General features: G+C 37.8%; 1 protein-coding gene across 7 annotated transcripts in view; it reads left to right on the forward strand.

The window, feature by feature from the left end:
* Window positions 1–16,391, forward strand: part of UBE3D (ubiquitin protein ligase E3D) — an 84,219-nt gene that overhangs the window by 60,145 nt on the left and 7,683 nt on the right. For 2 of the 7 annotated variants that reach the window (XR_016464452.1, XR_016464456.1), the window contains 2 exons: window positions 1,703–1,820; window positions 6,465–6,551. The exons of 2 other annotated variants lie outside the window; for them this stretch is intronic. The gene's annotated coding sequence lies outside the window, so the exon portion shown is untranslated. Of the gene's footprint in view, window positions 1–1,702; window positions 1,821–6,464; window positions 6,561–8,594; window positions 8,650–16,391 lie in introns of those variants that run through there. 3 more of the 7 variants (XR_016464455.1, XR_016464453.1, XR_016464454.1) reach the window with 3 other exon arrangements.

Raw genomic sequence — 16,391 nt, forward strand, 5'->3', positions numbered from 1 at the left:
GATTGTCTAGTTGTATTTGTATATATCTAGATAAGGTAGAAAAACAAGCTGGGAGATGAACAGCCTGGCTTTATAGCCTACTTTGGATAGTATCAACTTTCTGCTGAACACACAGAAGTGTTCTGAATTCAGGTTACATTCTCTGCTTCCACAGGAAGAAAATACATTTTTAGCTATATTTTTATAGAGCAGTAGCTAGAGACTAGTTTAATTAATCAAGTGTCTATTCTGTGTTTATCTTGGGAATATATTCCAGTAGTGACTACTTTTTCTATTTTAAGGTGGTATCTAGGATGTAACTAAATACTGCCTGTAGAATTTAATGTGTTCTTTTCTGTAAGTTTTTGCTCTCCTGCTCTTCTCTTATTTCCTACTTGTTTCTGCCCTCTCACATAGTATTCTTTCTAAAATCCAGACTTAATATTAGCAGCAGTAAAAAATGTAAGAAGTTTTTTTATTTTAAAGGGTTTGATGTGGAATTTTAGAAGAAATTCAACAGCGAATGAAATTAAATCCATTTGACATACCACACAGCTAACCCTCAAGAGTTTATCTGTGTGAGTGAATAAAAATTTTGCCTAAATTTCTCTATTCAAGTGTTGATGCTATTGGAGAACTGGAATTGGAAAAGTGTTCTAGCAATGTATTGTTGCTCTGACCTCTTCCAAGAGGAGTCAAGGTATGGGTGAGGCCACAGTTTGACAAGATTTGAAATGAAATGGCTATTTAGTATGTGGGGATAAGGGAAATTTAATTGTAGCTTGGAAGCTAAAGAAAACCCTTCTGAAACATAACCGTTTTATGTAATCCTTTCCTGTCAAGGCAGAGCATACATTCTTAACACAAAACAGTGCAAAAGTCAAGACTCTTTTATAACAATACTAATAATGGTTACAGTAATGATACTTCACTAAAGTGCAGATACTACACTTGAAAATTTAGCTGCTGGTTTATATTCCTTTCCCAACCTACAGTCAGATAGTTTGCAAAACAACTGAATGTCTGCATTTTTTGAAGTAGTTCTCAAAACAATCCATAATCTTTCTTTTTTTTTTTTTTTTGTACTAAAAGATAATCATTTTGAAGAAATTATAAGTTGCAAGAAGAATTTCATGTAAAGTACATGATCTTAGTCTCATATTCTGCTCTGTTTATGCAGAAGTGATTTGTCAGTCCATTTTTGGCCATCCTAGTATGAATTACTGGTGTACTTCAGATTACCTACAGTTCTCATTGAAATAAACAAATATTTAGTGATTTTGAACACTGGGTGTCTCTTGTGGGTATTCATCCGAAGACATAGGAGGCTGTTTCTCATAAGCTTAAAAATGGTAGAGATGATCCCTTAATAGTTGCAGATTTGCTTTGATTTATTTGTTTCATATTACATGAATGCATCTAAGTTCAACATTCTAGGCAAGAACTTCAAACTATTGAAGTTAATGTCAAAACTCTTCCTGGCTTCAATAGTGCAGAACTGGGCTGCAAATGAATGAAGCAGACAGCTGAATATATCGTAGAGAAATAATTATTGTGGGCTCTCTGATAGTTCCTCATTAACACTTTTGGATGTGGACTTTGTAAGAAAATGCTTGGAGCTAGTCTTTGGTAACTGTTTGTTAGACAAATTAATAACTGTGGTTGCTGGTTCATGCAGAGTTTTCTTTATTGTTTTTTTTTCCCCCCCTTATGTTTCTTTCAGCACTTCAAACAATATAAATGATTAAAAGTCTTCACTAGATGGGGAAAAAAAAGATGCTTATAGTATAGTACTTCCTTACTCTGAAGTTATTGATATGATGTAATATTTTTATGCTTGGGTAAGTATAGATTTTGAATAAAAGAATTTAATTAACATCGAATAAATGTTCCTCATAAGGGGAAAATTTCCCAGTTCTATTTCATTAATGCTTCATGCTTCTAGCAGTTAACAAATTTAATTTTATTCCTGGTGTTCAAGGTCTGTGCTTTTCTCTCCTGTCTTTCTATCTGTCTGTCTTTTAAATGAGCTTTGTTTGTATTTTATGGCTGGGAAGAGATCAGTAGAAGAAAGAAAGCAAAAGGAAAAGTGCGGAGCATTTTTTCTCTACCTGAACTTTGTGTAATATACAGTGAACATGTATCTGCAACTGTGTAAAATATATATGTGATGTGATAAAAAGGTATTTAAAATTGTTTCTGAAGTTGAAAAACTAGAAAGCCTATTTTAAGAAGTCAGTTACAGAAAAATAAATTGTTCAAAATATTTGGAGGTAGGTAGGATCAGCTGTGTTATTAAAAAAAATTAATCCTCATGTTTTCAGACAACTGTGCTCATTTAATTTAGCTTACTGAGGAATATAAGGATTTGGGGAATCTGTATATACCTGTATATAGCCTTTTTTGAGTTTATGTCATGCAATAAAATTGGTATAAAGTGTTTAAATTTGGGGTACAAATAGGTGAATTGTGGCAAATGGTCAAAGTGAAGTAAAATATTTGTTCAAATTATCTCATGCTAAAAACCTTCTAAGTTTACACTCAGTCTCAGCCTAGAATATCTTAGAATGGTCTGAGATGAAGAGGACCACAATGATCATCTAGTTGTGCAGGGTCACCAACCACTAGACCAGGTTGCTGAACTTCTGCTTTACAAAAGTCCAGAATAATGTCTAAGGCAGACTGTTCTTCTGTTTTCTCCCCACCTCTGCAGACTCAATAAAACTGAATTTTTTTTCATACAGTAACATGAGGTTTCGGTCTTTGCTCGTTCTTGGTGTTTAACTTATGAAACGGATAACGTTTCTCAAAACTTCAAGTTATTTCATTGAGATCATGCTATGATCCTCAACTTTAGATCTTGCCTATTTCTACCTATATTCTTAATTATCATCTGTCTGCATTTCTGCTATCTTATGCTGGTTTTCATTCATTGAATATTGTGAAGTGCAAAATTTATTCGTTTTTATAATGCAGGTAAATTAGGTTTTAATAGCATTTTTTAGTAGTCTTGCTCTAAGGAAAGGAGTTTTAAACAGTATTTTGAGTCTTAGAGCAGACCAATGTGTTATAATAATTGCACTTCAATAATCCAGAATGATAGCTCAAGGGAGCTGTGACTATTGAATAATTTGTTCATATATACTTGTCCTTGATAGTAAAATTGGATTAAAAATAATAATAGGAATAGAAAGAAAGAAGCTGAAAAACTGATTATCTTTGAAGGTCATTAGTGTTTTCAAAAAAGAAGATTAAAAAAAAAAAAAGAACATGAAAATCTCACTTAAAGGAATAGTGTTAGCTTTGTTTTGAATAATAAGATTTTTATCACTACAAGAAAAGGTCTCATGATAATAAAGTCTAATTGTTATTTTCATCTGAAACTGGAAAGAATTAATTGCTGGGGGAAAAAAAAAGCTGAAGAAAAAAGTGGGGGAAAAAATCTTGAAGAGAATAATACGGATTGCATGGAACTATGAGTTGAAGGACATGCGCGTTGTAATATAAAGAAGAGAGGATATGAAAACAAAAGCTACAAGATAATGTAAAGATCAGAAGTATTCCCTATCTGTTTGACTAAAGTATATTTCAAGTGAAGGAAAGAAGTTGGTATATAAAAGGAAGTTTAGGGAGCTAATTGGTGAGGGAAAGAGGAATTTGCAGTCAATCTAAATCCACCCAAAAGCAGCATAGACTGAAATGGGGAAAAAATCTGTTCTGAAGAGTTTCAGAACCATTGGAAAACTGTCTTGAACGATGCCCTAATGACCAGTGTTTTAAATGAGCTTGTTTCCTTTAAAAATACGTGCATCAGAAATATATTTGAAGCACAGATTCATTGAGGTTGGAAGTGATCTTTTGTTATCATCTTCTCCAAGCACCTGCTGAAGTAGAGTCAGCTAGAGCAGGTACCCCAGAAAAGTTACCTTTCAGATATTATGACAGTGGAGTATCTGCAACCTTACTTGGCAGCTTTAATTGTGTTCAGCCACCCTCACTGCTGAGAGGGAAAAAAAAAAAGAAAAAGAATTTAGCTCTCTCTTCTTCACTCATTTCCTCCCTTCAGGTATTTAAAGACATTGATGAGATGCACTCTGAGATGTCTTGTCCAGGCTGAGCTGACCCAGCTCCCTTGGCCTTCCCTCATGGGAGAGAAGCTCCAGACCTTTCGTTGTTCTTATGGCCTTTCTTGTACTGGGGAGCTTGAAACTAGACACTGTATTCCAGATGTGACCTTACCAGAGTTGAGTTGAAAGGAAGAATCACTTTCCTCAGACTGGTGCTCTTTCTAATGCAGATCTGTGTCCTCATTGTTCTGCAAACTGGTCCTCCTTCACCAATGCTAAATCATCTTGTTGCAGACTTTCCTACTGATCTCAAGGGCTTTGGGATTTTTAAAAGCCACTCTTACCAGTAAAAAAATGAGGCAAAGGTGTACTGAACACCTTTGCCTTTTCTGTGTTTCCTTTGTCAGCAGCACTCCTGATATTCAGGCTGCTCTGCTCTTTCTGCTTGTGCCTCCCTCAGAATCATGATAGGAAGACTTCCTGGCTCACTCAGAATCATAGAATGTCCTGAATTTGAAGGAAGAAACACACAAGGGTCATCAAGTCTGACTCCTGACTCCACACTGGACCATTCAAAATTCAAAATATTTGCTTCTCATCTTCTGCTAAATTAGTTTCCTGTTTATTGCAGTAGCTGTTGTTACACTTTTATTTAATTAGGAGAGCCAGGGACCCAAAGACACCGTTTGCATTCCTACAATGTAGGGCTGTGACTGCTCCTGTTGGATGTTGCTCTAGATCTCTTCATTGTGGGTTAAGGTGAGAGTATATGAGTTACAGGACCTTTTTCTGTAAATGCAGATAGTAATACAGTGCATGAATTTTGAGTTACCTGTATTCTGAGGCAGCAGTCTTAATATAATCTTATTATACAACCCACTGGGACGAGCAGCCCCTAAATATTCCGTACAAGTATGTCTCAGTTATGCCTTTTACCAGTACAACTGTTTCAACATCCACTTTATTTTGAAATGGCTCTCATTTCAGCCGGTTAGCCAGAGTGCTGCCAAAGTCCACATGTGAGCTGTGCTTTGCTGTGATAAATAAGTACAACTTGCCTCAAAACACATTTGTTTTTTGCTTGGATTCTTTTACAGAATTTGATGGGTGACCTACTTTTGTGGGGATGAAAAATGATTTTCCTATTCCTTTGTGACGTTATGGGTCTTGTAAACTGTTGCACAGTCATTTGGAGTAGGTGGCATTATTAGGATGGGTATTAATTATTTGCAGGCTGCTGATGCATCACCTCTGCATGATCTATATTTGTCTCTTGAATGTTCCTCATCTCTTGCTAATTGTAGGTGGTTTAGAGGGAACTGGCTTCCACAGCTAAACAGGCTAGTGTAGCCTGCAGAATGGTCTTGAATTGTGCTCAAGAAAGTCCTGAGACACGTTACTTATATCAACCACCCCAAAATTTTTTTGCCATTCTGGGGTGGCTACATGCTATTACTGCTGCTCACTTACCTCAGAGGAATGAGCTTCCCGCATCCCCTCATCTTGACAGCATGTAAATTCCTTTCCCCTCTGGTTCCTTGCTTGTTAGGCAAATTACTTATTTTGTTTTAAAAAGCCTCATTTTTTTTTTCTCATTTTGCTGCCTCTTGCTATTTTTCCTCTCTTTCATCCATTACATTTTTTAAAAAACAGATTTAAGCTCTTCAGCAGATTTCACGATTACTGTTACATCAGTTGCCTGAAACTGAGTAGGGAAAGAAGCTGTGTTTTTATTATTTGTTTTTCTGATATTCAATTTTGCTCACCTTAAAAACAATATCTCACTTTCCCTTTCTTTCTCTTTTCTCTTCCCTGCATCTGCTGGCCCCTAAAACTGATAATGTGAGAGACCTCATCTGAGACAGGATTAAGAGCCAGGAAATCCTGACTCTTCCCATGACTCACTGTGTGTGTCCTTGGGCAATCTGTTATTATTACAGACAAAAGCTGCATGCAGCACTTGCCAGAAAAATTAAAAGCACGGTGCACGATCCAGGGAGATTATTTTCAAATTTTAATCAAAGCACTGCGAAAGTAGAAAGGAAAAAGAGGCTATAAAAGATGATACCTGAGGAGTAGTTTGTGAGCAGTGGAAATTGTCTATGAAAGGAAGCAGCTATTACTAACTGTATTTTTGTTCTTCTTGAAGCCTTGGGTTCTGTCATAATGCAAATATCAGTTGTGGGATATGATGAACACCTCCTCTATTTAAGAGCTGTTGCACTCCTTTTTGAAATGAAGTAGGTAAGTAAGAGTGAAGGTAGAGAGAGGGTGCACAGAGGTGTTGATGAGTTTGTGCTCAACTTCAGAAATCCAACTCTGAGATTTTTCTTAGAAGGTGGATATCTTGTCTTTAATTAAATACACACAAATGTGTGATTTGGGTTTTTGGTTTTTTTTTCTTAATTTTTTTTGTAGTTTTTACCTCCTGAAAGGCATGGACTCCTCACCATTTAGAACAAATAGCAGAGATCTTTGGAGAGAGAAAATGCCATTGCTTGGAGATCTGGGAAGGTAAACAGGATCATTTACCTATCTTCCATAATGACTCAGACATAAAAATAACTTCCACAAGAATATGATATAATAGAGAAAGCTTCCTTCTTTATTGTTTATTGAACATATTTGGATAAAGCCTGAATGACTATAAAATCTGTCTACATGCTGCTTCAGAGTGCCTGTCCAGATATTTTAATACCATGTCCATTCAGTGTTCATTCACGTGATGTTGCTTATAGTTTTATTTTGAGTACTTTAATGGCTTGTACATTAGCACCACTTGCTGTGGTATCTACAGAAATATTTTATAGTCAGCAACAAATTATTAGATTTTATCTAAGGTGGCTCTTCTGTCTTTCCTGGCCTCTTGTTCATGTCATCTCGCCTCTTCCCTCTGCTTTTTCTGCATTATATGCAGACTATACATTTGGCCCAACAGTTGGGCCAGCACAGCAGGGGAGGGAGGTTTGCAAGAGCATTTGCTCATGGCATAAATTGCCACCAAAAACAAAAATCATACTTCTGTATGGAAATAAATTAGTGAAGGCTACCTGGCATTTTTGTATAATCTTTGACATTTCTTTTGGAGACAAAAAAAGACTGCTTGGAATGAGGGATCTGTTTTTGAACTATTAAATGCCTCTGTATTTTTGGTTTCTGATTTTGGTAGTGATGGTTTACTGAGAAGAGAAAAATATTTCTGAGGCTCAAAGATCTTCTGATTTATGTTATGTCAAAGGTCATTTGATCATTATGTCCTTTAGGATCAATCCTATCCCTACAGTGGAAATTATTATTCCCATACAATAGAATGTGGTCCATCTTGTATCTGCTTGCTAATCATTAACTTGCATTTCCCAATGTAAGTGCTGTGTCAACAGGCTGGCATGAGAATCTGATGAAAAGACCATCATTATCCTAGTTTTTGAGATCAAGTTTACAGCAGTTTACAGCAAGGACCATTGGAACTCCCATGTGTTATCAAGTGTAGTCCCCTGCTATTGCAGGTAACATGTCATGTATCATCAGTTAGTTAAGCTCCACCTTAAAATCTCTTCAGTTCCTTGCATGACTTCTCATTTTGGAAGACCAATTCATTTTTATCCAGTGGTTTAAAAAATGATTATTAGTGTATTCATCAAAATTTTCGGAATACTCTCAATGGAGGGTAAGTGTGCAGTTACCTGATTCTTTCTGTTCTCTGTTAGTGTTAGAGACACATAAACCATTTGTGAATCTAGATTTGAGTTCCATAAGCACTTCACCACATGAATAATTTCCTCTCTTGGACAGTTGAGTTAAATTGACCTGTTCAGAGTTGTTCAAATGTACATGCAGAGTCAATGATACAGAACCAAGTTCAGCTTCTAAATGTTGCTGTTATTACTGATTAAGTCATTAGAATCTAAAGGATGTGTGAATTTCTATCAGGTCAAAATAGTTTTCTTCAGTATTCTTTTCAAATAGAGAATCCTTTGCTGTCCGTCATTTAAAAACCAACCTTAATAACTTGTTAATTTAAAGACTTGTTCTCTAGTGGGTACCTACTGACAATAAATGCTTAGAAGGGATGCATCTTAAAAAGACTAACGTGAAAGATAATTGCATTAAACCTTCTAAAAATGCAGAAATCGTTTAATACCAGAAACGTAGCATTTACAAATTATGTTACTACATTCTTCAGTCAGTAGTTCCGTGGGCTACAGGAAAACTTTTTAATGGTGAAAGACATGAGGGACCTCAGTATAGTCTAGACAACTACTTAAAATTCTTATGATACTCTCCTTCAAAGCTCCAGCTGGAGAGTCAACAGTGCTGTGAGTGCCTGTAGCTTGCTATTCTGGTCTTAAAGAAACAGTGCTGGAGAATGGCAATAAAGTAATAATAAACACCATAGATCTTGCAAAACATTTCCCCATAAATCCTTGCCTTTCAAAATCATTGCTTTGTTTAGTTCTGCTGTTGTATGAAATTTTTAGAGTGTATTAATGCAAACATGTAGCTTGCAGGATTCGAGTTTGTTTTATTTTTAATTTTCTTGCTTTTTAGTGGGAGAAAGTGACTAAAGATGGTGATTTATTATATTTTATTACAAAACTTCAAGGTCAGTAACTCTTTGTTTTTCTGAGAAAACATCTGTTTTTGTGGGTTGTTTTTTTTTTGGTTTTTTTTTTGAGTTTGATTCAGAACATGGGTAGTTTCAGCTTTTCTTCTGACCTCAGCTGGCAAAAGCATGTGCTCAGTCCCTAGGAACAGAATTCATTCTGACCCGGTAGAGGCTGTAGAGATCTTTGTGACCAGAGATCCCCACTGTAGAAATGCCTGGAATAATTTAGCAGTTAAAAATCTACTGATGTTAAACTCCATTTTGAGGCTTTGAAAAAGTTTCATTTCCCACCCAGCATTAAATAAATGAAATTTGCTTATTGACTATGTAGTCTTTTAACAAGCAATCATGAGAAAAGGAGACAAGCAGAAACTGAAGGACATCCCTGCTCAGACTGTCAGGAAAGGAAGGAATCTGGCAGAGACGTTCTCCAAGTATCACATTGTCATTTGTATTTTGTGACTGTGTTTGGATGTCTCCGTAAGTCACAAGGTACAAATGAATGCCACATTTTAAATTATTTTCCTTCCATTTTCTTGGCTAGTGAGTTTATTGCCACCATATTATCTTGTAAGCACCTGTTCCCTTTTTAATTCTGTCCTAATCTCTTGCCAAAATCTGAACTCTGGGGTATGAATGCAGTAGTCCCAATAAGCTATTTAAAATCAAAATAGTAATTGATACTTTTATACCCCTTTCTATGCACAAACTAATTAATTCTCATACCTCGTGCAGAGAAGTATTTATTCTCTTTCCAGTTTTAACTGTCAGGAAGAAAAAAGAATTTAAGCAGCTACTTTTTGAAGCTTTCTGGAATGTTTTCAAAAGATAACCCAGCGAAGACACCTGTTCAGACTATCTAGTTTCAAAGTATTACTCAACAGTGCCACATTCTCCTTAACCTCCTCTACTTCATTCTTATGTTTTATTGTAGATCTCCTGTTTGGACCGTATTTGTGCCATGTAAATGTGAGCACACAACCAAATACCTCTCGTTAAATACCTCTTTAATGCATCTATTCTGTGTCATGCTCTTTCTGCCTGCTCTCCACATCATCTCGGAACTTCAAATGGTATTTCCAGCAGCATTTGGCTTTGGTCTCTGAAGAAATGGATGTTCATGCAGGAGATGGCCCTGCTGGGCACTGTGGCAGTTGCTGTACATGTATTAAGATGTCCCAGCAGCTTCATTACTGCATCACAGTGTGCTCTGCTCGTGTAGCCTTTGCTAGGGGAGACTCTTAAAAACTCTATTTAGGTCTGTGCACTGATTTCTTTGGCATCAAAATGTAAAACATTGCAGGAGATGAAGATAATAGACCTCTACTTAGCTTACAGGCTTTGGCAAGTTTTCCTTGGGGATATAAATGAAACAGTTTGGAGACTAAAGCAGAAATAAACTGGAACTTCTCTCACCAGGCAGTCAGCAGGTAGAGTATTAAGAAGTGGTTGGCTTTGTTTCTTTGTTATCCCTGTACTTTTAAAGCACTTTGCTACAGTAGTTTTCATTACACTTTTTCCTGGCAGTTTAAAGATAGGGTGAGTGACCTCTGCTACTCCAGAGTTTGTTGCATCAGCTGTAGCTGTCTGTTTGGTTTTCTGATGCACTTTGGTGTAGAGTCCTCTTATGAAGTTAATGTGTTTGGACAAAGAGAGAAGGAAACATGTTCATTAAATTAGAATTCAAAAATACATTGACTTACAGCATTAATAGTTTTGGTGTCTTGCCTGTCCTCTATCCTGCACATTATTGTATTGTTTATAGTGCAATTGTGGGTAGCAAGAGGAAGCCCAAATCACTTTGCTTTTTAGTTGATAGTGTGATAGCCTTGATAATGCACCACACCAACTACGAGTATTTTGTGTAAACACTTGTCTACGTTTCAGTTATTAGCAAGAGATCCAGTTTTTTCCTCTTTTTTTCCCTATGCTTCCCATTAAGTTCCTTGTTCTCTTTAACTTTCCACAATGTTATGCCTAAGATCTAAATAATCTTAGCCTACAATTTTTCTTCTATTTGGGGAAGAAGACAATAACAAAGTCAGAAATCACAAGGAACAAACAGGAATCCCCAGCCAGGCCCTGAAAGAAATTCTGGCTTGCAGGTTTTATCTGCTGCTGGAACAGAAATGCAAATAATTGTGGTTTGTTGTGTTTGGGGTTTTTTTTTTTTTTTTTTTTTTTTCCATCCCTTTTCAGGAAACAATATGATCAAGACTGCATGTGCACTTGTCTCCTACTGTAATGTCTGAGCCATAGCACAATTTGGAGGTGAATCCTCACTGAAGGAGTATTGTGTGGGTTTAGAGGAGAGGAACTGATTGATGCAAGAAGAAAAATGTTAGGGATAGGAAGACTGTGAGGAGAAAGAATATGAGTTAATTTGGCGAATGTTTTGATATTAGGGAATAATGTTGGAAGTGTATGTTTATGGTAAAGTAAGAATTGGAACCAAAAAAGAAGGCTGTATTTTTTTCTCTGATTTGGAAGTCACAGAATGTGAAAGTCACTTTCCTGTTTTAGTGAGTTCCATGGTACTTCATGGCTAAAGGGGACAGGACAAGGAGAGGAAGAAAGGAGACAAATGCCAACTTAGAATCCAGCCAAGCATATTACTGTGTAGTAATGAAATAAAACTAGTCTTTCTCCTTCACATTTGTGAGCTCTTCCTTCTCTGAAAGGCATGAGTGCAAAGAAACCTCCTGTGTTTCACAGAGAACTGCAAAAACCCAGGAGACCTGGAAACCCTGGAAGTTGAAATAACTTCCAGGAATCTGACCTGAAGCAAAGGATGCTGTATGTTTGGAGGTGTGGAATGGCTGGCTATGCATTAGGGAGCGGGGCTTGGAAAAGTTGGCAAACACAGCCTTCCCCGAGTTAGCATTCTGCATATCTTTTGGTGGGGCTAAAATGTTTATAGGGTCTGCATCGTACGCTTCTGTTTGGTTTGCTAAGGATTGATCTCTTCACGCATGTCTAGTTTTAGGATACAGCTGGCATGATGTAAATTTACACAGCAGCTTGCAGTGCCTTGTTTGTTTTATGTTAACTTGTCTCCCAACTGCCCATACGTGAGGGTGCTTAAACACATCTTTTCTCCACCAGTTACAACCATTTTGTGCAAAAAAGCATCTGCTTGGATTGCCTGCTTAGCAGGGGATTGATTTTTCAGCATAGTAGTTACTATAGTAAAAAGTGAACATAATCTGTTGTTGACTAAGAAAATCCTAAATTCTGTGGGTTTTGTATCCTAGTTGGATTTGAATCAGTAACTGCAATGCAGTATTAGTGCTGAGTTCCATCTTCTTCTGTGGTTTGCATTAGTAGAGAAACTATAATTAAGGCTAACAGAGGTAAATAATATTGCTGTTTCTGCATCTGTAAAAATGCTGGGTCCCAAAAGTAATAACGTCTGCAGCAGAAATAAAAGCAATGCAGGCTACTGAAGAGGGCTTGGCAAAAGACAAAGGCATGAGTTTTCAGTTCTCATGTTGAGACATAAGTGGTCCAGGTTCTTCATAGTTTTTTCCTTAACTCAGGTATGCACATAAAATATTCTATTTTCATACAAAAAAAATCAACAAAAAAAATTGATTGTTTTCACATACACTAAAACATATAGATATTTATTTTCTACTCTTTTTCTTTTAGCTGCTTATAGATTTCCCTCTTAAGATTGCCCTTCCTTGGGCAAGTTTCAATGTCCATCTGTCTTGTTAGCTAAAAGCCTACAGTCCACGTGCAAAGCCTAGGACTTCACAGGAATCTCTTGGTATTTTTTCCCTCATTTATCTCTGTCACAAATCAAGTTGTCATTTGTACAAAAAAATTAATACTTTCAGGAGGGACTAGGTGAAAGAATGCTTGCTTATTTTGTAAATCTTGAAGGGGCATTACCAGATTGAGAAATCATTTAAAAAACAAATCCTCACTTTGGTTACAATTAATTCCATGAAAAATTGAATTTAATGAATCTAATTCCCTTTCTGTTTGGTTGTTCTGATTATCTTTCAGCTTTTTTTCCATTTTAGACAAAAGAAGAAAGTGATTTCTCAAGGTGACATTCTCCTAATAAGTTTCTTTCTGCAGTGAAGACTCACACCACATGTTTTTCATATCATACAGGAGATGAATTGCCCTTCTTAGCAGTACTGAGGAATTTGGCTTTTTAGATGATAGGTATACTGAAGCAACCAGCACATACTAGAACAGAGGAGTTTCCCTCTGAATGCCAGGAAGCACTTCTGTGCTGTGCAGGTAACTGAACACTGGCACAGGTTGTCCAGAGGCTGTGTAGTCTCCTCTTTGGAGTTATTCAGAAGCCTCCTAAATATGGACCTGGGCACCCTGTTCTGGGTGACCTTGCTTGGACAGAGGTTGGGCCAGGTAGACCCAGAGGTCCCTCCCCACCTCAGCCATTCTGGGATTCTGTGAAGCCGAGTTTTTCCCATAGCTTGTATTGCTGGCATTGTTTCTTTGTACTTCGGTTGTGCACTGACAAGAAGTATGTTTCCCATAAGAGCTTAGAGCTGCTTGAAACTGCTTCTGCTACCTTAAAAAGGTATCAGATATATGCTGAAGGAATAGAATAGCAATAGGACTACAGGAAATGGCCTTAAGTTGTGTCTGGGGAGGTTCAGGCTGGGTATTAGGAAAAATTTCTTTTTGGAAGGAGTGATGAAGCATTGGAACAGGCTGCCCAGAGAGGTGGTGGAACCAACCCAGGAGGTGCTCAAAAAATATGTAGATGTTGTACTAAGGGACATGATTCAATGGGGAAATACTGGCAGTAGGTGGATGGCTGGACTAGATAATCTTGTAGTTCTTTTCCAACCTTGGTGATTCTATGTGTATAATCAGTGAATATATATATGTTAGAATTAGGAAATATACCAAACAGTTTGCTAAGCAGTTATTATACCAAAAGAGAATAGACAGAATGCTTACCCGTGTCCTGGGCTCGCTGTAAAACTCCAAAGGAGGGATCTCCAGAAGAGATCCTTCCCTACTGATAGTCAGCTCTTAAATGGGGTCTAGGAGAGATGGAGCCAGGCTCCACCCCTTCTGGCTGCACAGGTGAATTGCCTTCACCTGTGCTCCCATGGCTGACTCATTGCTCACCTCAGGTGATCAATCAGGTTTAGGCTGTGATTCAGCAGTTCCCGTACACTATGAAAACCTAGAACTCCCATAGAAGTAAAAGAGATGAGCATCCTTCCCACCCCATAGATGTCAGCGAGTCAGACTACAAAACTGTGTTTCCATGTTTCCCTACATCCCAGTTTGCAGGATTTGAACTTGTTAGGATAACAGTCTCACAACCTCTGCTTCTGTTGGCCCTATTGCCATGGCCACATAGTTCTGTGCAGCACTGTGCTGCCATGTTTTGGCTGTGAGAGAGTTCTGGATATATTTTATGTGACATCTGTCTCCAGTAAAATTCTGGCTTAATGTCAAGTCATGAGGGCCTTTATACTGGCGCTAGATTTTACAGCTTATTTGATGAGATATTTAAAACTCAGTTTGTCCAACTGTATCTGTTCAGTCAACCTGTAATATTTTTTTGTGACCTTTTACAGAGAATCATACTTTTCTATTGATACTTTCATTTGAAATTGTTTGTTTTCATTGTAAAGTATTTCAGAATTACCAGTTTATGGGTGTGGGTACTGCTGCTGTGAGGATAGACTGGTTCTTCAGATTGCTGAGTCAGAAATGCTAGAGAAGGGGAGCTGTGTAAAATGCTCAGATGCCATACTCAAAACCAGACATCTCATTATGTGGCATTTAAAGCCATTTCCCTGTCTGAGAGGACCTGAAACAATGATTTTTGAGAGGTTGTGATAAGTGGATACGTGGCTGTGGAGGAGATTTTAGAGTATACAGCTCTTCATACACAACCTGGGTAGCATAAGAGAAGCAGGCACACAGTGACTTAATGAAGCAGTCACACAAGTGACTCAGCTCTCACCCCTAAGAGCCTGATATGTTGAAAAAGAGAATGAAATGTCAGTGAAATTGAGGGCAACTTGGTAGCTAGAATATAGGTGGGGTGCTTGCAGCCTACTGGAGGCCATCTTGAAGTAACTAAGCCCTACGCTGTCAAGATAGTGGCATCTCTGGCTCCTGTGGTGTTCTCCTTCTATTTTTTCTTCCTAGATTTGAGTTTCAAAATGCCTTTGCCCTTCCCAGGAGCAGTCTCAGATATCTAGGGATAATATGTAACAACTTGGTAGTCTAGCAAAGACAACTGCCTTTTTTTGGATCTGTGGATTTAATAGGAGAGCGTGCAAATATAGCAATTAATGGGCTCTTAAATCTCCTTTTCGAGTCTCTGCTTTGTGCCCAGTCATTCAATTCAGTATATTCAAAATATAATTCTGGGACGGGTATTTGTGTACTCAGTCCCCAATTGTTAGGTGAGAACCAACATGTAAACTATGCGGTGTGGATAGACAGGCAAATTCTTAAATTTTGTGGTTGGACTTGATGATCTTCAAGGTCCTTTCCAACCTGAGCAATTCTATGATTCTAAGTTTTAGTGTAATTGTAATAGTCATTGTTTGTAGCTGCTAATTCTCAAGGTGCTGGTAATAGCTATTGGGCATAGCAGCTTCGGGTGGTGTTGCAGATAAAAGCTGTTGGGCCTCACAGTAAGCAGTGTTCTTTTGACTGTTTCTGTCTCTTGTTAGCAGGAATGGGAACACCAAACTTATTTTCAGTTGAGTTTACCAAAAACCAGGTGTTTGTAGAGCACTGGCCAGGGCATGGTTTGGGTGCTTTAATCCTCCTACTCTTTGATCCATCCTTTACAAAGCTGAGATGAATCAGGCAGGATAATGGCTTTCTCTGCGCGTTTATGCATGTTGTTGTACTGGTGTGTTATTAAGTACAGGGGTTTTGTAATACATGTAGACTCAGTTGTACTCACAAATGTGTTTATTTCACTCTTTCTGATTCTTGTTTCAAGGTAGGCATGTATGTAGGGCAGGGCATCTTGATTAGAACTGTAATTGCAGCCACCCAAGCAGGTCTATTAGCTGGAGTAATTGAGGCTTAAACCATAACATTTAGCGCTAGCTTTTGTGGCAGTACAAATCTGTCTGTGAATTAGGCTTTGGTCTGAGGTTTTGAGTGTGTGTTATCTTCCAAATCCAGCTGCACCTGTGGAAGAAAATGCTATTCTCAGCTTTTCACTGTTGTTCCAAATAGAGCTTAGTCTCTCCCCTGTGGTCTGCCAGCAGAATTGTCTCTGTGGGCCCTCCCTTTCTTGTTTCTAGGATAAATCACTGAGGTTAGCATAGACCAGAGTTTAGCTTACCAGTCTGATTTTACCAAACACTGAATAGAAAGCTTGAAAAGGCATTCTGCAGAGGGAGAGGAACTGCAGCAGAGGGATTCTGAACCTGTGAAGTTAATTGCTTCCACCAGTGCATCTGGATCTAGGAACAGAGATCTGCACACTTCCTCTCAGGAAAGATTTTCGGTTCCTTCCATATGTGAATTGAATGGCATTACCTGTTACCTGTCAATTTTGAGTGGTAATGAATACAGCATTTGATGTTGATTACAGGCTGTAGCTTCACTAGTGTGTAATCAGGATTTCCTCTACAGTCATTCAGTCACACTTGATTTCACACTAGCAGCTGTGCAGAACCAAAGCATGGGAGTTTGTTTATGTCCAGATTATCTGCCTGCTGTTGGTAAGATTTAAGGGAGCCCTGTAAGTTGCTTTCTTT

The sequence above is a fragment of the Phasianus colchicus genome, chromosome 2, assembly GCF_987193195.1.
Source record: "Phasianus colchicus chromosome 2, bPhaCol1.hap1.1, whole genome shotgun sequence".
Lineage (NCBI taxonomy): Eukaryota > Metazoa > Chordata > Aves > Galliformes > Phasianidae > Phasianus > Phasianus colchicus.